At 33.9% G+C, this 23,178-nt stretch overlaps 1 long non-coding RNA gene across 4 annotated transcripts in view; it reads right to left on the bottom strand.

Annotated features, from left to right (window-relative positions):
• Positions 1–23,178, bottom strand: part of LOC117426197 (uncharacterized) — a 93,537-nt gene that overhangs the window by 33,846 nt on the left and 36,513 nt on the right. Inside the window, exon 5 of one of the 4 annotated variants that reach the window (XR_009330579.1) lies at positions 2,795–2,906. The exons of the other annotated variants lie outside the window; for them this stretch is intronic. This is a non-coding gene — a long non-coding RNA (uncharacterized LOC117426197). Of the gene's footprint in view, positions 1–2,794; positions 2,907–23,178 lie in introns of those variants that run through there. 4 annotated transcript variants of the gene reach the window in all.

Raw genomic sequence — 23,178 nt, 5'->3', positions numbered from 1 at the left:
TCTTTGTACTAAAAAGTAATTATTGACTTCACTTTGTACGTGCTGAGCATAATGGAATTAGCCAACCTAAAAATCAAGTTTAAATGTGTAAAGGCTGGTCGATCTGAAGAACATATATAGAGGTTTATCAATATCAGAAGTGAACTCAACAGCAGTAAGGAGTAGGGTCAATACAGCTGACCTGTATGACACCAAGGGCCGGACCAAATCAAAGTTAGCACTTAGCGAACGAGGACGCAAAAGCATTTGAGGTAATAAAACAGCGAAACCTCGTGGAACAAAAACAAGCCCTTCAAAAAGCAGCTATTGTTTGTTTGCTATTGCCCGACCAAATCTACTCAATTCCAGCTATAAATCACATCGCAAGACTTTCACAGCAACGGTTTTTAAACTCAACTTTGAACTTGTCAAAAGCTATCGCGTATTAAGCAAAATAACACTAAACATCCTGATATTTGCAAAAAAAAAAAAAACAGTACATGCCTCAAGACGCTCCACTGAACTCATATCGAACACTTGCACACAACACTGAATAATTTAAAATTAATAATTTACAGTATCAAATATTATTATATGTATTATGCCTATTATCATAATATATGTTGTGTTTGTTGCACTCTTAAACGAAACACGCACAAGACCGTTTTCTTCTTTAGTACTTTTTTTTTGCCACAGTTCTTGTTAAATGTTTAATAAAGCAATACGTATTATTTCTTTAATACGTACAAACAATAAATGCTTTTCTACTCAAGGAGAGCTTTGTGTTATTATTATTATTATTATTATTATTATTAAACATATTTTTATTATTATTACTGTCACAAATACCGGCTGGGGATTGGTCAACAGCTGTTTTCATGTTGCTTTCGGCGGTCCCTCCTACTCCTGCGAAACTTCTCTCCGCCCCTTTCACAGATTGGAAATCACTAGTTTTGATTTTGGGATAAAGAAAATGTGATATGGAAACTAGCGATATTATCGCATAAACATTCTTTCGCAAGAGTGATCAGGGTTTGATTTGGTCCGACCCCAAGTGTCAGATATATGTAGCATCAAAAGGCAAAAGCCACATACAAGGTACAGAAAACTGCCACGAATCATATGAGCTTGGGTCTAATCATTGAAGCTTGAGTTAGGCTCTTCTGAAATCTGGCTGTGACGATGTCAGTATCTGATTAAGACAGAACAAATAAGCATAACAGAAGACTGTGAACACTAGTGGTAATAGCAAAAAAGAAAAAGGATCTGGAAACCAATCTGTTCTTTCATCCAGTTGGATATACATATACAGATAGACAAACAAAAATAGAAAATTAAGTTAATGTTTTGTTTTTTTTGGGGGGGGGGGTTGGGGGTGGTTGTGCCTATTTACAGATAGCAATATTATTGAATATATAGAGCACATTGGTAATCATTACAATAACTACAATATTTGATGGTCAGTACAATTACATAAAGCACTGGTGGTGAGGCTTGTTGTTAGTTTTATATGAATTCCAATGGATTAGTTGATATTCTTTTTGTTCCTCTCTAATTATGAATTCCGATGAAATACTATAGAAATTCAGACGATTACTTTAAATTGTAACCGTTTTATTTTGTTGTCCACACACACAGAAAGAATGGCAGCTATAGTCATGGAAACTGAACTGTGTGTAAAACACAAATAAGATAATCAACAAATAGTTATAATATTATGTGTTCCAACATTTTGTATTGTATAATGATGGAAGAATGAACTACAGTATGCCACATACTATGTAACAAGCACTGTACATATTCATAGGTACATACAAAATATTGAACAATATGAAGTTGATTCTTGAGAGCTCACAATGGTTTTAAGTTATGCACAATCACAGAGCTGAGGTCACCATGCCTTTGAATTGGAGGTTGACATCTATTTTCATAGCAGTGTTGACAAATTCATGGGAAAAATGAATGTCAAATACCACCACAGTTATTCTTTTTTTTTCAGTTTGACAACACAATCTGGATTTGTTTTCTGCTTTGTGTCAGAGAACACAAAGGTTGTTTGGTGATAGCTAAGCTTCATTCATAATGAATACAGAGCTTGTTTAGTTGCGTCTTGTGAAAAGAAAACTAAGTTATTGGACTTCTGGAAAGATCTGGAAATCCTCCTTTATTGGTAAGGTTTACTGTGAATCATGGTATACTGTAAATCAACAATAGCACTGGTGGTAGTTTTATAGGACATACTGCCAATATGTCTATGACTATTCCTTCATTCTGAATTACAAAAACACAAAAACCATGCTAAGCAATTGTTGACAATGACCAAATGAGCAAGTCAAAGGTTCACTTTTCTGTTGACTATGCCTTGTTCATAATGATACAATTATCAATCTTGTTTGTATCATATGCAAGATGTGTTTTAATTACATAGTTAGCTTACAACTGCACATCCATTAGTGGCCTGGGTGATTTAAACAGCAGTCCCCTGTAGCAAGGTTGCTCTATGAAACTCCTCAAAGAAACAGAAAGAAGGACACATTAACAGCTCTGTACATATGCAAACACACTCCACTAAACCGATATAGACCTCTGTTATAGAATTAGAGATTATTAAAATATACAAAAAATGTATTAGGAAGATGACAGTGACTCATGATCTTTAGTGATAATTACCATCATCCCTAAATTAAAAAAAAAATGTTACTTGAACTTGAACTTGAGTTATTCAATTATATTAACAAACTATTACCACGGTCACTGTCATCATATATAATTAATAATGTGCATTATTTTTCAGCATGCTATAGTCATAGCAGTATGGTGAAGGAATACTATCTACACTATGCACATATATGTGCATTTATATATACACCTAATTCATACTTACAATTTCATTGATTTAACTTATTTACATGTCCTTAGGTCATGGCCTGTTTAGGAAGAAAAAATGACAGAAAATATTAAATGAAACATGCAAGCGAGTCCTTGTTATTTAAAGCTTCACACTTCCACCCCACTGTTTAGCACCCTCTTCTGTTTGAAAAGCTCAATGTTCATGCTCTCTTTTTAGTCAAGTCTGAACTGATGATTGTTGGCAATGTAATGTTCTTCATGAAGATGAAATGGTAAGGCCACCCACTTGTATACCAAAAAATGAGTTTCTATAATCTGAATCATTTACTTATAAACTGAAAAATATCCATACCTCCCACTGTCTTTAATAGGTATTACTTAGTAGGCTCCAGCTTAGATGGTGCCAAAATTGTCACCTGGTCCAAAACTTTCCACAAGTCCACACTACTCTTTTAAATATCTGTATAGGATCTTCCAAGCCGCTTCTAACCCTAAATATTGTATTAGACTTTAACAAAGGCATGGTCTGCTGCCACCTGCTGGATCGTCATATGGAGCGCTCATTATACAGTTTTATCCAAGGGAATGTTAGTCGAGTCTAGCACATACACCTGTGTTTTTTCACAATGTAGGAGGATGCATTTACACTCTGTTTTGTTTTGGATTATAGCTTTAATTCCAATATGTCTAACAATATAAATATACAGTATTACCTTTAAAAATACACGTCCCACTAGACATGTTATTGTATGAGAATAGTTATTGTTTACATGTCTGCATTTGCTGTAAGCAAAGATCAATTGAATAATGTTTAAATCAAAAGCAAAAAGGTTTACAATTTACAGCTGTATCTTTCTTCAAAATGATGAATGCATCTTTTTATTTGACTTTTATTGTTTTTTCTCTTGTGCAGCCTAAAAGCCACCCTAGACGTCCCCTCACAATAATGGAAACCAAAAAAAAGAAAAAATGTTACATTCAACATCTTTTTCGAAAAAGATTTCAGACTAAGCAGGTCTTTCAAAACACCATGTTGGTTGCATAGCAGCAATGCAACGGTTAATAATGAATTGTCTGCCGAATGTAAGACATTTTTTATCCTGAAAGCATCCAAGTACAAATGCTGGTGGTCCCAAAATGTAAGCAATGCAATTTATATTTGCTGCATGCAGCCCCTGATCTCAGTGAACTTTCTAGCAGCATCTATTATATGCATGAGTCCTCTGACCACAGGCAGCTGTATCACACATGTTTAATACTGCATATAAAGAAGACAAACAACAAGCCTGAGGGAGATTCTTGGTAGGGATGTTTTGCTTGTAATGCTTTTTTACTGTGTGGGTTTGTATTTACAAGTCCATAAAATAGTTTACATTATGACAGCATATACATATAGTATTTAGTTGGCTTTGTAGATATATTGGATTGTATATGCTAACAAATCCTTTTTAAAATGCTCTGTGATATCCACAGGAATAAGTTCCAGTATGTTAATAATAATAATAATAATAATAATAATAATAATAATAATAATAATAATAATTATTATTATTATTATTATTATTATTATTATTATTATTATTATTATTATTATTATTATGTTGTTGTTGTTGTTCTAAAAAAAACAGTTATATTGAAATTATTAATTGCATTCACGTGACAGTGGAAAGATTAGTCACATTAATTAACAGTTTGTAAAAAAAGTCCAGTAAATACTGTTATTATTTAAGAGGTGTGAAGTACAGATGGACAATTGTATTATATAATATACAATGTTTTTTTTTTTTTTGATAGGCTATTACACAAGGGATGTACTTCAAAGCAGTTCTCAGTAGTGTGTGTGTGTTATACACAATGTGAGCGTTATGTTCCAAATATTATGGTATACCACTTTTAATTTTGAGATGTGGAAAACCAAAATAAATAACTAAATGAATGAATTAACAAATTGTATTAATTTATTTAACAACATTTAGACTGTATTGCTAATTCATTTATCAGCTGTCAAGGATACATTTACAGCAAAAATACACATGACATGAGCTGTTTGCTCCAACCCGGCGAACTGACAAAAAGACCCAAGGTACAGCAAAATAACAAGGGAAGTACACTCAGACATTATGCATGTGACAATGTGCGTGTCAAAGCTGACAGCTCTGACATGTTAGCTCAAAGAGAAACCCATTCTCCATGCCTTTCTTTATATTGTGATTATCAAGTCTTCAGTAGCCATGGGGTTAATAAGAAACCACAACACTCACTTGAACCTTAAAAAGTTACAGGTACATTGTTCTCTTAGCTGACATTTTTTTGTTTCTTCAGTTATAGCTGAGTGATCAGACAGCCACTACATGCAGTACACCCACCATAGTTATTAACTAGACCAAAGGCCCAAACCTCATTGCAGCAGGCATGTAATCCTGTACAATGTATGCCACGTTAACAGTGTTGGGTTATCTATTCAACAGCTGACTGAGCTGGGCTCTCATGCTCTTCTCAACAACCATGTAGTAGGAAGTGATGCCAATTGTACTACTTCATAATGGGCGCATGGAACTCTGACATATGCTTCACAGCAACCAGTCATCTATATAAACCAATTTCAAGAGCAAAATTGCATGGTGCTTCCACTCAGTTATAAGCACAGTGATATTCACTCAAAGCTGATACATGTAATGCATTTCTCTGGAGCTTTAAAGAACAAGTTCCTTACATTGGAGACCTCTACTCCACAAATTAGCCCTCTTGATGTGTTGGCCATTGAGTAGCGGCTTCAACAACATCCAGATTTGTTTTTTTTTTCTTTGAATAAAGGCAACACAATGGTTATCATGTTGGTGCCTGGAGACCAATGCAAGCTGCCTGCTTCTACTTGTTTTAGTCCTTTTATCTAAAGATCTATAGAAAACTGCTTGCTGATAACATAGGGGGAAAAAATCCAGCTTAGTATATTGCAGCTTAACACATCCTCAATTACCAAGCTAATTAATGGAGTAGTGGTTAGGGCTTTGGACCAGAGGGTTGTGGGTTCAATCCCTGGTGGAAGACACTGCTGCTGTACCCTTGAGCAAGGTACTTTACCTAGATTGCTCCAGTAAAAACCCAACTGTATAAATGGGTAATTGTATGTGAAAATAATGTGATATCTTGTAATAATTGTAAGTCGCCCTGGACAAGGGCGTCTGCTAAGAAATTAATAATAATAATTATTTTATTTTTTATACTTTGGGAAACATGCATGCGGGTGTGTAAAGTAAATATTGATACAAGATACAGGTATACAGGATTAAATATAAAGATATTAAAACAGATATCTGTAGGTATGCCTGTAGACACAGACAGAAAAAAATGGAAATGAAATGCCCAGTAAGTGGCTTAAGAGCATATACTTATCTGGGTACTAACATATACTGATATGATATGTTGCTCCAAGGCCAATGTTAACCTTAATTAACAAATTCCTTGATGCTGGCCTCACAGAACTTGAAAGCAAAATACTGTCTCACCCTCAAGCTCAGATATTCTCTGCTATTCTTGGTCATTGTGTGACTAAGAACTCCAAACAGAATGTAACTGCTGTTTTATTGTACTGCACTAAAAGCCACTGAAATGTTCTGACCCATGGTTATGATACCTTAATCCATTGGTCTTTTAAACTTCCCAAAATCTACAGTAATTTTAATATTAAATGATAGATTATCATTTTGAAAGGTACAAGCTAATGAACACTATTAGCTCTATATTTAAAAATCATAATGTAATTGATTTATAAATTGATTTATTAAAGTTAATTCAAGTGTTTCATGAATTAATCATAAACAAATTAATTTACTACTTTTACGAGCTATTGTGTGATTAACTAATGATATATATTAATCAATTTTAATAGGAATTCAAACTGTATTGTTTAGCTAATTTGTCACTTTAAAGAAAAAAAAAAGAAAGCTTTGATTTACAACTTGCAGGTTTAACTATTCTAAGAAATGCAGGCGTCTTTTGATGCTACTTATCCTGTCTGGCCCCAGTGTACTGAAAAAGCTTTGACGTGAAGTGGTTGTGGATCGTCTCTTTTGAACCAGAGAACTTCCTTTGCTGTAGTGCGTCCATGAGGAACTATCATTTGTAAATCATTATTAATCAAAAAGAGAAGGCACAACGAGTATAATTTTTTTTATAGGAATTGTTAGACTTTCTTATTTAGCAGTTGTATGAAATATACCATGATAGCTTTACATGAAAACAAAAAAATAAATAAACTTGAGTACTACAAAAAAAAAGAAAATAATGAGTGTCTGTCAATTATTTATTTATTTATTTATTTATTTATATATAGTTAGTTAGCACTGTTAAAGGTGCAGTATAATATCTCTAGAGATGCTTTTCAACATTCAATTAACAGCCATCAATGTCTCTAAACTATTGATTCATTGAGTAAATGTAAGAATAACAGCCTAGCTATAAACTAGTTGTCTATAGTGATGACATCATAAATTATTTAAAAAGGCCATATTCACTGTGACCGTGGAGCCATCAATCATAACAGATGGTGATGACAAAAAGAGACTTCAGTGACTTCCTTTCTGCAGTGAGAACAATTCTATCTCACAGGTAGCTGTGAAGAGCCAGGATGACCTGATGTCACTCACATTGTTGCTGTAGCCTTTGAACACCAAGACTGGTTCCTCTCAATCTGAGAATGGAATGAGTAAATAAATTCTCAGTTTACCATCACTCTCCTTCAGAGTGCACACTTCAATTTGTCTAACAATAAAGGGGGCAGAATAGCAGAAAGCTAAAGAATAGATTAATTTTTTATAGAAAGCTTGGATTGAGCTGTAAAATACATTTTTATATGGAACTGGGGTGTTCTTTAGACAAGACACCTTTGGAATAAATTCTGTTGTTGCTTCATACATTGCTTGTATGCTATTTTGTGTGTGTGTGTGTGTGTGTGTGTGTGTATACAGTATATATGAATGATTTCTTCAGAAATGTGTGTCTAATTATTTATTTATTCACACTGTTATTTTATTACAGAACATGAGACAACAAGCATTTTCTCTCTCAAACCATGAAAGTAAAAGTTTGTTTATATATATATATATATATATATATATATATATATATATATATATATATATATATATATATATATATATATATATATATATGCTTTCAGAACAGCACATGAAACATAAAATGATGGCCCTTGTGCTTTTTAATATAATATGTTTATAATTTAAGTTGTAGGCTTGTATATACTGAATTTAAACTTAAAAAAAAGGCTTTGCCGATTTTTTTAAATGGTTTAGAATAGTTCATTAAAAAACAAATACCCATGGAGTCAGCAAGAGAGGTTTTTTTTTTTATTTTTTTAATCCCAGTGTTGTGATGCACTGTAAAAACATATGCTTCAATTCCCATAAGTCACAGCAACTAACTAGCACCAGTTGGGACTCTTCAACCAGTCATGTTTCTGCAGAGCAGCCAAATGTGTCCAGCCAAGTGCAAACTGTCCAGCTGCCCCAAAATTTCACAGGGGCATCTGCTGTTTCCTAGCCTGGTAAAGTATTTGAGAAATGAATCTCAAGCTACTTCAGGAACATACAGACATCAAGAGAATAAATGGTAACAGCATACACGTCTCCATTCATATGAATAGGGTGTAGAATAAGCGTATTAAAATGTTACGTTTCTTATCATTTAAAGATATATGCAATATATTATTATAATTTATGATAACTTAATTGGTACTCAGTAAATAAAAAAAAAATATATATATATATATATATATATATATATATATATATATATAACTACAAATACACTGTCGTTTTTAGAAGATTTGCCCACAATTCTCAGTTTACATCATATCTATTAAAGCTGGTACGGTCTAAAATGTGCCTTTTGAACGTAATAAGAGAATAATAAATTATTTCAGCTATATCAATAAAGATGTCTGTTCAAATAAAGTCTGGAGAAAGTGTCTTTGAGTTTGTTAAAAAATACAAGAAAAATACCACAACTTTGATTAATAATTGATTAAATAAATCATCAACACATCAAAGACAGGAAGATGAGCTGCTCCACTGAAAGGCTAGGCTGTCAAATGGTACTTTGTTGTCTTAAATGTTTCACAGATCTGTCGCTTTACATATCAAGCAGAGCATTAAGGTTTGAGGTTGTAAGGTACGGTCTTAGCAAAGTGGTAACATTCTGTAATAATGAAATGAATACTGACAATTAAAACATGGACATCTGGAAGATTATCACAGGAATATGATTGCTTCCTCTCCATTTCATACTCATTTATGTTTAATCTTCTTTATATCTATGAATGGAAGCCATTTGATCTAAACTCTCATCAGCATTAAGATCTATTTATACTAGCTATATGAAGGTTGGAATCTCTGTACAGTAAATTATACTGCTTATTTATAGTTTTCTTTTATATTAAAGCAGAACAGTCATAATGCCTTTCACATTTCTTAATTACTTTCCACATTTCTCTGAAATGACATGCTCTGATACTGTAAATATAAACAAATGTATAAAAAAAAAAAAACATACTCAATTATTAGTTAACACAAATGCAACTGATTTGTATCTTCCATTTGTGTCCCCAATTCTCACATACATCAAAGGCAAAACCAGTGAAAACAGCATTTTATTGAAACATGATTGATGTGAAGTTCCCTGCTAGGAATCATCGTTTTGTAGATCTTGTACATATATAATTCATGCAGGCGAGCAATCAGCCAGTAAACATATTTTTAGTCAGGAGTGAACAGCCAAATGAAAAACACAATAAGATTAGAATTGTTATTATATATATATATATATATATATATATATATATATATATATATATATATATATATATATATATATATATATATATATATATATATATATATATATATATATTATTACTCAGTCTAGTAGAATTTAGAAAATATGTGCACACTTACAAATATGTTATGTGGAAGGTGTTCTTTATCATTATTAGTATCTGCTACTGTTTGATGTAGATCATCCAGCTAATTAGTTAACAATGAAAAACAGTATTCTTATAATAATTAGGGCTGAGGGGGTTGACGGTAAAAAAGAAAAAGGCTTTTTTCATGTCATTTCAAAGCCTAAAAATAGGTATTTCAAGATATTTCACGATTAAATAGTTCCTCCAGAAAAATGTGATTCTGCGATTGCGGAGGGGAAAGAAAAAAAACACTAAATTGCCCCAACATGCAGAATTTTCAATGCATAGCAAAGAAAAAAAAAAAGTTGTGAACATATTATAGCATAAGAAAATACAGCCTTAATAATAATATATTTCTCATTATACTTCAATGGAAATATTACAAATATCTGGTATATTTGCAGGCCATTAAAAAAAAAAAATCGGTAACATGATTACAAAAATGTGTATTGCTGCAGGTTTGAGCTGTCGCTACACAAGTCATTGAATTAGGTCCACAACAATCCAGTTATTATTCAACGCTGGTTTACCAAGCAGGAAAATCATATCTGTGAGTGTTCATCGATGTGAAAGGAGCCTTAAAAGCACAGGACCTTCAACGAAGAGCAATGCAAAACCTGACCACGCACTCTGTCTGCTGCAGGAGACGTTCAATCTCCATCTTCAGCAAGTAGAACCACTTCCAAAGAGGTGACACCCTTCTACTGTCCAATTACAAGGCAACTTCCCCAGAAGAATTTTTAATAACTGCTCAATATCTACAAATGTTCAACTCAATTACCAAGGAAAATAATAATAATAATAATAATAATAATAATAATAATAATAATAATAATAATAATAATAATAATAATAATAATAATAATTAAAACGTGCACAATCTTTTCTTCCGATCTTTGTTCTCAGTTTATTCAAATGAAAGTATACATTTTTTTGTACACTAATTTTTATAGAGAAGCTCATATGCAACATTGTTATAATGGAGGACCATACTTTGTAAAAGGACATATAAAAAAGGATACATATTATTAATGCTCTCTGTGTTAGGTCTTATTGCTTACATACATAGTTTTACTATTTTGTGTTTATGTGTTGTTCATGTTAGAGGGAATTAGCTGAAAGGAGTCTGAACACCCCAGTATTTTGGACAAAGATGGGTTTATTTAAGGTTCAGCTGCTACTCTTTAGACTAGATGACCTGAAACGGTTTCTTTAGCTCAAGTACTAAGGGTCCTGTTTTAGGTGCATTAGACACAGGGTTCAGTATCTTGTCCTCCCTCTGATAATGTACACAGTCATTTTATAAATGTCTAATGGCCACTCCCTGCCGATTTGAATGGAGATATATGTGGTATGGTGGTGAATCTGACTAGTCTTGTGATGTATCGTTGTTTTGTGTATATAACTGTCTCTGACTGCTTCCCGCCAAGGTAGCCCCTTGGCTTTCTGTATTTGAGAAAGGTGGCAGTTCCTGTGCCCTGTTTATAGAGAAATTCTAAACGTCACAGTCCTTCAGTCTGTTAATATGTCGAAGAAATAATCAGTGAACGGGACGAAGCTGATCTCTTTATTCCCTCTTTAATTTTATAACTTGAAAATTCTTTTGAACCCTAATCCACCACACCCCAACCCCTACTTTATTATTATTATTATTATTTATTTCTTAGCAGACGCCCTTATCCAGGGCGACTTACAATTGTTACAAGATATCACATTATTTTTACATACAATTACCCATTTATACAGTTGGGTTTTTACTGGAGCAATCTAGGTAAAGTACCTTGCTCAAGGGTACAGCAGCAGTGCCCCATACCAGGGATTGAACCCACAACCCTCCGGTCAAGAGTCCAGAGCCCTAACCACTACTTACATCACAATACAGATTCACGGTTAAATGCACATTTTACTGTTTGTTATACATGAGCTATATTCAGTTTAATATGAATCATCATTAATACAAAATCAAATCATTATTTTAATCCCTAAGATTAAGGTGAATGCTGCAGCAGACACTGAAGAACAGTGGAGGCCAAGATACCACTAGGGATGAGGATGCGTCTGAGAATCTTAAGGAAAACCTGAACCCATCCATTATTAGTCTCATATAGTGTATATTTTTCCTAAGCTGGTTACCTTTAAGTTGGATGGTGATGGCGGTCCTAAAATAGGAATGCCTTCACAACTGAAAATAACTTAGATCCTTACTTATAGAAAGACCTAAGATCTGCAATGTGCTAAAAGGAGGGCCAACAACTTAATAAAACCCACTGATTTAATATTTTAAAAGAAATGTAATGGCCTACTGAAGAATGTGAGATCCTTACTAATGCCTGAAAATGTGCCTCCACATGAAATGACTTGTCTAACATCCAAAGGAACCATAGTACTTAAGAGTATTATCATAGGCAGTATTACTATTTTGTATTCTTCCTCTCAAGAGGGCCAGCTATACAGTGTTTGCTCCTGTATAATGAATAGCATTTCAGTACAATCCAAGTAAGTACAGTATAAAGATAGCACTACATAAAGATATTTAGAGTATAAAATTGCTTTTTACTCTTTAACACTGTTCAAACTGCTATAAACCGAGAAAAAAAAAAAAAAATCCAGCTAAGACTCTAGTTTGAAATTTCTCTTACTGAGAGCTGCCACCTTGTAGAAGGGCTTTGAGTGCCAGCAGTGGTCCTTGGAGTGGACCTCTCTCTGGCACCTTCCCCAGCAGGGATCTCTGAACCACTGGGCCTGCAGGACTTCCCCCTGCTGTGCAGGCCAGGCTTGTGGATTTCCTCCCTTCTATGACCTCTGACATGCTGAGTTGGAACGAACTCAATAAAGATATAATGGTTAGGATACATCCTAAATGAGGCACATAGCCATAATTGATGTGGCAGGGACGTCACCATCAATCTATAGCACTGTCTACTTCGCAGTAAGCCCAATACAGATAACTCAAAAATCATCATACAGATGCTGCATACTGTTACAAGTCAATTAGATCTATCCCTTTTCTTCCATGTATTTTTGTAAATAATCTCTAGAAGACACCCAGCATGTGCACTTATCTATGTTAGCACATCCAGAGTGATTTCCCTATGCTCTCTCACGCTATATTTATAGAAATGAATAGCAACAACAATATCTCCTCCTACAGAAACCTCATTATATATGAAAAACAGGAAAGGCTGGAGATTTTAATATTTATTCGGATATGCCTATCTTTCACAAAATATCTCTGGCACCGAACAGTATTAAAAAATACAAGAATTACTGTATAATATATTTTGTCACCAGAATCTCAAGAGACCATCCCATATTTAAATAAAATATGTCTTTGGTGTAATATATAATCTAAAATACATTAGCTGTGTCTCGTTTTAGAATGTCAAACACTTTCAACAGAGGCACTCCACTCAAACCTTAAAATACAATTTTAGGAGAAAAAAAAAACAAAACAGTTCTTGGTGCTTATTGTGACAAAACATAGTAATTGATATATATATATATATATATATATATATATATATATATATATATATATATATATATATATATATATATATATATAAAGGGTGCATTTAATATACTAAGCAAAAAACAGGATTTTGGAAGCATACCCCTTTAAAAAAAAAATACAAATAAAGTTCAATAGTTCTTATATCATGCTGTACATCACAGAAGCAACACCATTGATACAATATTTATTTATTTAAAAAAAAAGACTTTTCACTCTTTTACATAGTACATAAGATGTTGACTTTAATCAAGTATTTTGTATTTCATATATTTAAGATATGTATACATATTTAAAAGATAATAACAAACCCAGCTGATTTTTTAAATGTTTTTTTTTTATCACAGAACATTATGTTATGAGAGAAATTACATTGTTCTAAGACAACGAGCAAAGGAGCAAAGCAAATACAAAGCTAAACATACAATAAAGATGGTCCAATAAAGATTTTTTTTAAGTCTTTTGGGGGGATTCCAGCATTTAATTTAGGCCAGGAGAATGATTAATAATCTGATTCTAATTCAAAAGATTTAAATGAACCACAGAGGTAAATCTAATAACGTTTGTACATCAGTTTGCTGATTAACAGCTGGTCTGCCTGGCATTTTATTTTATTTATTTATTTATTTATTTATTTATTTATTTATTTATTTTGGGGGGGGGGGGTTGCTTAATGAAGTAAAGTCGTTAATACTGGCATAGTCTTAAAATAGGAACTGGCTAAAATGAAGACTTTCTGTGATTAACATATACTGTTCTTTAAAAAATAATACTGCATGTTCATCACAAGGTTTTATAGATCCAATCAGTAAATAAAAGTTGTCTAATAAAAAAGAGTTTTATTAAGCAATTGCAGAAAGTAACACAGTTTAAGGTACATTGATACATTTAAAATAATATACAGAACTAAAAAGTTTTAAAATGTAGAACTGGAGCTATTTATCTAAGCAACTATGAAAAAGCAATACAAGATCCACAGTAAAATAAGACAAACATTTTTGTCTAGATGTCTTCTCAAAATCAAAATGTGTTCTCAATTTTGGAAACTACACTGCACCGTGGAGTGTTTTAAGGACAACAATGATGTATAAAAAATTGACACCATTGTTGTTTGATGGTAGTTTTGATCTTATTCAATGGTCATTCAAATGATTTTGAATCTAGTTGTATGTGTGTGAAATGTTGTGCTCCTAGGAGTTTACTGCCAGGTGAATAGGGGTGTGCACAAAGTCCGTCCCTAAACCCCTAAATCTGTACATTTGAGTGGATGCCTACAGGTTATGATGTTATAAACAAACAAGCAACTGGGCAATTGACCAAAAAGTGTGGGGGACAAGAAGGCTTTCATTGAGGAGAGGAGAGTAGAGGCATAAAACTGCCTCTAGGCTCTAATTGGTATAGCAAGCACTGTAAAAGTGAATTACAAAAAAAAACAACAACAACAACCTGAATAAATAACTGGAAACCTAGTTTAGCTACGGAATACATTAATATGGCATTTTTCTTCTTTGGCAATTATTTATTTATTTTTTTTAACTGTGTGCACACACTTTAAAAGTCATACTTTTAAAGTCATACTTTTAAAAAGGTAACGGTTAAGACATGAACCCTGACTCTACTGAAAGCCACACAAAAAACATTGTACACATTGAGAGAGGGTTTGTTGTAAGGTATTTTCCCTGCATGGCATACTCAACATCAAAAGCAGAGCTCCTCATTGAAAATGGTGCACACAATGCTTCCATCTGCTTACTAAAAGTGTCTAATCTGGGAACATGTTATCCTTGCAGACCGTTGAACCTGGATAATTAAGCTGTTAACCATGTACTTCTGTGGTCAGCATAGCTATACATCTTTGTCTTACCACTACCACTCCCTCTTGTTTTCCACAAATCTCAGAGGAGGCAGATAAATGGCACTTGACACCATCCAGCTTTACAGATGATGGATTTGACACAGATGCACCCTAAGAACACCACTTCAATTACATGCTTTTTGGAGAATCATAGACTTCCACAGACTATATTTCAAACTTTTTAGTCACTTCAATCACGCAATCAAAACAGACATGTGACAATAAAATTCAACAGGTTGCACTAATTTTGATAAAAGAACCGCATTCAACACATCACACAATATGTTAGGATGGTCCACAAGAGCACCATCCCAAATGACAATCTCTCAGGGATGGCCATGGAGACGGGACTGCCCTCTAACCACCTCAGGGTGGTCCCTTCAGGTCAGGGTTCAGACACTTTGACAGGGAAATATTGGCAAGCTTGCACTGCTGCTGTCAATGCCACATACACTATGCGCTAAACCGAAGGCTTCAGTCCCTGTATCTGAGAGAAGGACCCTCCACTGTCCTGGCAAATTACCACGATGGCCATAATAAACCTTTGAATACAGGGGCTATTTTAAACATGATAACATATATTGATGAAACAGCACTTAACTGAACAAAATAGTATTGATAAAATATAAAATACTTATGAAAATAAATCCTCTTAACACCAAGGCAGTGGTGTTCAGATGAATTTTATTTAATAAAAACACTCAATCAGGCCAACAAACAGATTTTTATTTTTTTTCATTTGCAGCCACGGTTTGATATTTGTGTATGACTGTATATTTTGCCACCAGGTGGAGCAAAACCCTAAGTAAAAATCCCATCAAAATACTGTACCACCATTTCCTTAAAGGCTGAATTATTTAATCCATAATCCTTTGAACATCCAATACAGCAACTACTGAAGTGCTATACAACAATCAGTTTTGGACACTAAATACAACACTAACACTATTCGTGTTAGTGTTGTATCTGCTTTAATTTGGAGTTTCATAGCTCCTTTATGAAGCAGTATCAGAGTGGCAAACCAGGCTCTCTTAAAGCTTATAGTTATTGTGCAGGGCTTCGGTTGTGTGTGAACCGACAACCACACACTCCCCAGCCATGCCACTCATTCCCCAAATGTGCAACTTAACCACTGTACAAAAGACCACATGTCCAAAGCAAGTCCTTTAAACACTGCACAAAAGAGTAATTTGCACAAGCAGTTTTTAACCTAATCTTGCAGAAGTATGAATTTCTAATGGCAGTGCATGATACATGACACATCTTCAGCATGCTAGCAACTTCCTTAAATATCACAAAAAAAAAAAGTTTATTTGTATGTTTTTAGATGTTAAAATAGTCTCCAGACAAGAGGGGAAATTGCAACTGAAGAACATTGCTTATTTTCTTGGCTGATCCCAAAACAAGATAAAAAAAAGTATTGCACAAACATTAGGTATATTGGTTTCTAAGCACAAATAAATTCAACTGCAAACAATTCAATATTAATGGCTAAATATTCCAACTTAACAGTTCTGATTATTCCACAAAGGAGGAGGTCGAGGTAGAGAAGAAAGAGATTGAATCAAATAAACCCTCAATCGCTCTCCAAACAGCTTTTTCATCCTGCTGCATGTAAATTCATCAGAGGAATAGGCACAAAAAGCACATGCAATGTTAATCTTCTATGACAGTTAAAATTTCCGTGATATGCCTGTTGAATAAAGAATTAAAATGGAACGAACCATGCAATTTATCCAAATTATTTTTGGGAATTTTACCATGAATTTCCAACCTAGGTTACCTAGGTTACCCTTCCAACCAAGGGTTCATCCTTAAAAAATGGTCCATGCCATGCTTTCTCCTGAAAAATGGTCCATGCCATGCTTTCTCCTGAAAAATGGTCCATGCCATGCTTTCTCCTGAAAAATGATCCATGCCATGCTTTCTCCTGAAAAATGGCCAATTTATTCCTGAAGGTAAAAGCCAGCTATGTTAAGGCAAGTCACAGTGTAAGACGCATTTTATAAACTGCTTCAGAATCTCTAAATATACGAAGAATTGTTAAGCATTAGCTATTTCACTCATGCTGAAAAACATAACAGTTACTGATTCGAGCACCGGCTTTAGCTTTTGCGTGAGTTTTTACTGTGAATTAAAATAGAGCTTTCTACTTATATAAGGAAGTGAAAAATTCATCACATTCTCATCCTTAAGTAAATTTACTGGCAAACATTGACAAACCCTTCTTGTGGCCTGCTGCATATTAGACAAGCTCTGACAGAAACTGCATTTGCCTTATATACAACGGTATTGAATATATATGTGTGTGTGTGTGTGTGTGTGTGTGTGTGTGTGTGTGTGTGCGTGTGTGTGTTATGCATATCAGCATGGTAAACAGTATCTGAAAAACACTGGATAAAATACAGACATAACCTTGTACTTTTTAGAAGAAAATATACAATAACTAGATTTCTTCACTAGATATATTGGATTTATACAATCAATTGATTAATATAAATCTACAGAATGAAATTCAGAAGATACAGAGATTAAATTAACGTTGTCACTTTCCAAATATATTGTGCAATATTCATAAATCCTACTAGATTTCAGGATTCTAAATCTGAAATTGTGAAACAGGAGTTCTGTGGAATAAAAGGGTTAAGACTAAAAAATGAAATCTTTTGTTTAACTGTCCTTTTTATCTAAAACATAGAAGAATTATGGTTAGAGAATACCAAACATGTCTTCAGACAGACAGTACTTTTAAAATAAAATTCTTCAACCCCATTAACTTGAAGCACTTTTGTCAAGTCTCAGAAAATCATATCATGTGAAGACATTTTTTAAAAGGCAAAAATGTAACCATCTAATTAAGTGGTATGTGATTGGCTAGTTCATGGACTCTGTGACAGTTATGACAAATACATATATTGGCACAGTCTTCACCTCACATCACAGTTTGCAACATGAAGCTGGTATTTCTAGTGAAATGCATAACACTACAATACATAGCTTCACCTTGTCTAATGCTTTCCCTTTTAATTTTTTATTAAATGGCTAAACATATGACAGTTTAGAACATGGTAATAGGTACCAAATGTCAGAAGAAACATTCAAACTCCTAAAATGGACATCATTTTATAAATTTGTAATGAATTGTAATTGTTTAAGAAAAAAAAAATTGAAAGATTTTCTTCTTCGCAATTGAACACATTATGCAGCCACCAATGTTGGAATATATCAGCGAAATTGGCATATAAAAGCTAAACAGAAAAGGACTATGAATAATGAAAGAGCTTTTATGTGAACAACTTTTGTTGGTGGTGATTCTAGAAAATTTCCAAACAATTGGTCTGTTAAAAATACATGATAAGCTACATTCCATCCAAAGCATGTCCAAGCATTTTGGCTGCCAAGTCAAATCTTCAATAAACTATAATAATCTTAAGCCTTTTCAATGAAAATTACACTGAATCAAAAACATAAATACTATCCTCAATTTCTTAAGTTAACAACACTATATACAACACCATATAAACTGAACAAACTGAATCATGTAAATTTGCAGACGACACAAAAATAGGAGGAGTGGCAGACACTTTTGAAGCAGCAAAGGTCATTCAAAATGATCTAGACAGCATTCAAAATTGGGCAGACACATGGCAAATGAAATTTAATAGAGAAAAGTGTAAAGTATTGCATGCGGGCAATAAAAATGTGCATCATAAATATCATATGGGAGATAGTGAAATTGAAGAAGGGAACTATGAAAAAGACCTAGGAGTTTATGTTGACTCAGAAATGTCTTCATCTAGACAATGTGGGGAAGCTATAAAAAAGGCTAACAAGATGCTTGGATATAATGTGAGAAGTGTTGAATTTAAATCAAGGGAAGTAATGTTAAAACTCTACAATGCATTAGTAAGACCTCACCTAGAATATTGTGTTCAGTTCTGGTCACCTCGTTACAAAAAGGATATTGCTGCTCTAGAAAGAGTGCAAAGAAGAGCAACCAGAATTATCCCAGGTTTAAAAGGCATGTCGTATGCAGACAGGCTAAAAGAATTGAATCTATTCAGTCTTGAACAAAGAAGACTACGCGGCGATCTGATTCAAACATTCAAAATCCTAAAAGGTATAGACAATGTCAACCCGGGGGACTTCTTTGACTTGAAAAAAGAAAAAAGGACCAGGGGTCATAAAAGGAGATTAGATAAAGGGGCATTCAGAACAGAAAATAGGAGGCACTTTTTTACACAGAGAATTGTGAGGGTCTGGAACCAACTCCCCAGTAATGTTGTTGAAGCTGACACCCTGGGATCCTTCAAGAAGCTGCTTGATGAGATTCTGGGATCAATAAGCTACTAACAACCAAACGAGCAAGATGGGCTGAATGGCCTCCTCTCGTTTGTAAACTTTCTTATGTTGTTATGGTGAAAAGGCATTGCAAATCAATGCAATTATAAATCTTAAGAAAAACACATAACTATACACTTTCATGAGATTATATATATATATATATATATATATATATATATATATATATATATATATATATATATATATATATATACACATACATACATATATGCTCTTATTAGGACTAAAGTCATTGTATTTTGTATCTTGTGCCTAATTGTGCTAAGAAATAAATTATATATATATATATATATATATATATATATATATATATATATATATATACACACACACACACACACACAGTAATCTTCAAAATACATTAAAGCTCACAAATTATTGTGCTTATAGTTTTGTTATTCATAAACAGCAGCAGTGTGGAGTAGTGGTTAGGGCTCTGGACTCTTGACCGGAGGGTTGTGGGTTCAATCCCCAGCGGGGGACACTGCTGCTGTACCCTTGAGCAAGGTACTTTACCTAGATTGCTCCAGTAAAAACCCAACTGTATAAATGGGTAATTGTATGTAAAATAATGTGATATCTGTATAATGTGAAATAATGTATAATGTGATATCTTGTAACAATTGTAAGTCGCTCTGGATAAGGGCGTCTGCTAAGAAATAAATAATAATAATAATAATAATAATAAACAAGCTCACACGTTACTGTTTAAGTCATATGTCAGCAATGAAATGCTGGGTCAGTGCTTTTAGATATGTCAGGAAGGAGAACAAGACTGTGGCAGAGGACTCACTATTTCTTCAGCCACCACACAGTGCAACCACCTTCCAGTCAGGTTTGCGGGCAAGTATCTTTAAATGCTTGAGCTGTTCTGTGTGGCCATGACAAGATTTGCAATTCGCTCAGTTTATTTACACACCATCACCCCAACTACACATCACATCAGAGTGGCATGGACGTAACTAACCCCAGGGTAGGCCCTGTCTCTGTCGATCCAAGTTTATCCTGCTCCGAGACTGAGCTACCGTCATGCAATACACGATGTAAGCACACTATTTCATGCCACAATAAAACTAGCCAAAAAGCTTGTCATTGACCGTTTTCTAACTTTGCAATGACAGTTTCAAGACAAATCTGTCAGCTGTTCAGTATTTCTTTCAAGGACATCTATATATTTTTGTCTGTAAACATATTAGTTATACTGGGTATTCCATATACAATATACGTACTGAACAATATTGTTTATTGGAAACACACTTCTGTATTTATAAATAAAAATAAATAAATAAAAAGTCCTGCTTGCTACCACATATATTTCTGCTCTGTTGGTAACCATGGTTTTATAGTTAACATGTTTTTTAAATGCCAGCTCAGAATAGTCAATAACATAGATAAATTAACTGTTTCATTGTTCGTGGGCTGTGGCATAGACCTGGTCATTATTTATAAACATATTATTGTCCATCTCATTCTCAACATGTACTGCAATACAATGGAAATTAATATTTAGGATCTTTTAAGCGGCAGAACTGACACATCTCAGTCCTAATTCATCCTGTTACTTTCAGCATTGTAGGACATATAGTTATGTTGTAAAAGTGCCTTCCGTTTATTTTATTTTTAACCCAAAAGCCATCTTATTACCTAACCAAAAAGCAGATAAAAAGTATAATTTAAATACCAAACCACAGTTTATGCAATAGCCTATAAAGTGATATTTAAGTGGTTTTAAGCACACTTCTGATAGATGCAACAGCCTTTTACTGGTAAATGCTTTTCCCTTTGAGTAGTGATTATGAGTCCTAGGTGAAGAGGTCTTGTGTGCAGGTCTGCCTGTAAGCCTTACTTCCAGCTGCCAATCTTTACTTTGCAGAGAAGCAAACGCCACATAGCACCTTGTTCATACTTTTGTATGCTGTCATCCCCAGAGCCTGATAACTGTAAAAATAATTTTCACAATACACTTTTCCTCTTCTGCCTCCAAAACCTTAAGACACAAGTATTGTGCGTGTATTATATATATATATATATAATAGATGGGCTTCAGTGAGTTACAGGAAAATAATTCCATCTAGGGTTTCTTATAATACATGGATACCCTTGGGATGCTAATATTAAAGAAGACGAGGTTCAGCAGTACAGTTGGGGTTTTTCAAACGTAGTGTTTCAGTGCTGTAGAGACGTTCTATGCCGTTATACGTTAGTGCTTCAGCTTTATTTGGATGATTGTCTTTACCTTGTTTTAATTTCCCGTTCCTCTCCAGTTTCTCTGAGATACAAATGTACCAGCTTTACATAATTTTTTTTTTTAACGTATTCTCATTTTGTTGACAATTAATGAACATTTTTGTACTGTGGGTGTTGTCAAGTGATTGAAAACAAGACATTTTGTTTGAATTGAAAGTGAGTCGAATGGGTCAAAGTTCAAGTATATTTTCCTCTAGAGTCACTTTTTGACGTTACTACTGTGGTATTATGCCTTTTTTTCGAATGGCTCAGGATGCAAATATAGCCTCTGTCCATGTATTTATTTATATATATATATATTGTAAGACAGCAGGGAGTGGGGTTAAAATCCTCCCTGCGTAGGATATGTGCGCAGGCACCTTTTTGTTAGTTTCCTTTATTGTTTGATTGTTTTGCTTTATTGTTTAATTTTAATTTGCTAATTGTTTTATTATTAAATATCCCCTGCCCCTGGTGAGGATTGTTAAATTAGAACCAGGTACAGGGTTTTAAAGGAGGGCAGTCAGTTTGCTTGGGGCTGCGGTGGAGAAGGAGGCAGGTGCTCTGCTTCCTAGCAGTCAAGAGGAAACAACGTGCAGTGTGAACCTGCGTGGTTTGAATAAGGTTGGTTTTGTGTTACAGGTAAACGGCCTAGCTGTCCTGTGCTAGTTAGGTTCCTGTGTGTTTGTTAGTGCTCATTGAGGAGCTAGGTGTTTATTTTGTGTTTGGTTTTTGTTTATTGTGCTTATTAAAAAAAATAGTGCGTCAGCGCTGTAAAAAATCAATTTCCTACGTCCTGGGTCTGATTTTAAAGGGGCAAAGAACCGTGAGTGGTGCCGGCCGTTTACAATATAAATATATATATATATATATATATATATATATATATATATATATATACACACACACACATTTTTTAAAATCGTTTTGTCCATAAAAGTCAAAAATAATAAATTGCTACAGTTTCTGAATCTACCATTTTCTCCTTTGAAATAACTTTCTTTAAACTCGACACTCACAGATGAAGCATGCAATGTAGGTTCAGAAGGCTTTGTATAATAAAACAAGGACATGGTCATTTTGGGATTTTACATTACACAGGCACACTCATGCATGTTGCTTTTTAAATTCTTATTATATTTGAGGTCAGAGGTCGAATGTCAGATAGTACTGTTAATTTCACGGGGTTAGGGAAAAGGAAATTCAGAGGGAATACAGATCACTTAGCACAAAAAAGCATCTCCCTTGAAGTTTGATTTTTACATTTGTTAACCATATCCATTTGACGAACCATTGAGACCAGAGTGGCACTGCAGTCTCTGATATAATAATGGTCTGACATGCTACAGTGAAAGTGGGATTCGGACTCAGAACTGTATGTTCTAGCTCCTGCTTTCTGATGAACCACTGAAG

Source organism: Acipenser ruthenus, chromosome 11 (genome assembly GCF_902713425.1).
Source record: "Acipenser ruthenus chromosome 11, fAciRut3.2 maternal haplotype, whole genome shotgun sequence".
NCBI lineage: Eukaryota > Metazoa > Chordata > Actinopteri > Acipenseriformes > Acipenseridae > Acipenser > Acipenser ruthenus.
This window is presented reverse-complemented; position numbering and strand designations above follow the sequence as displayed.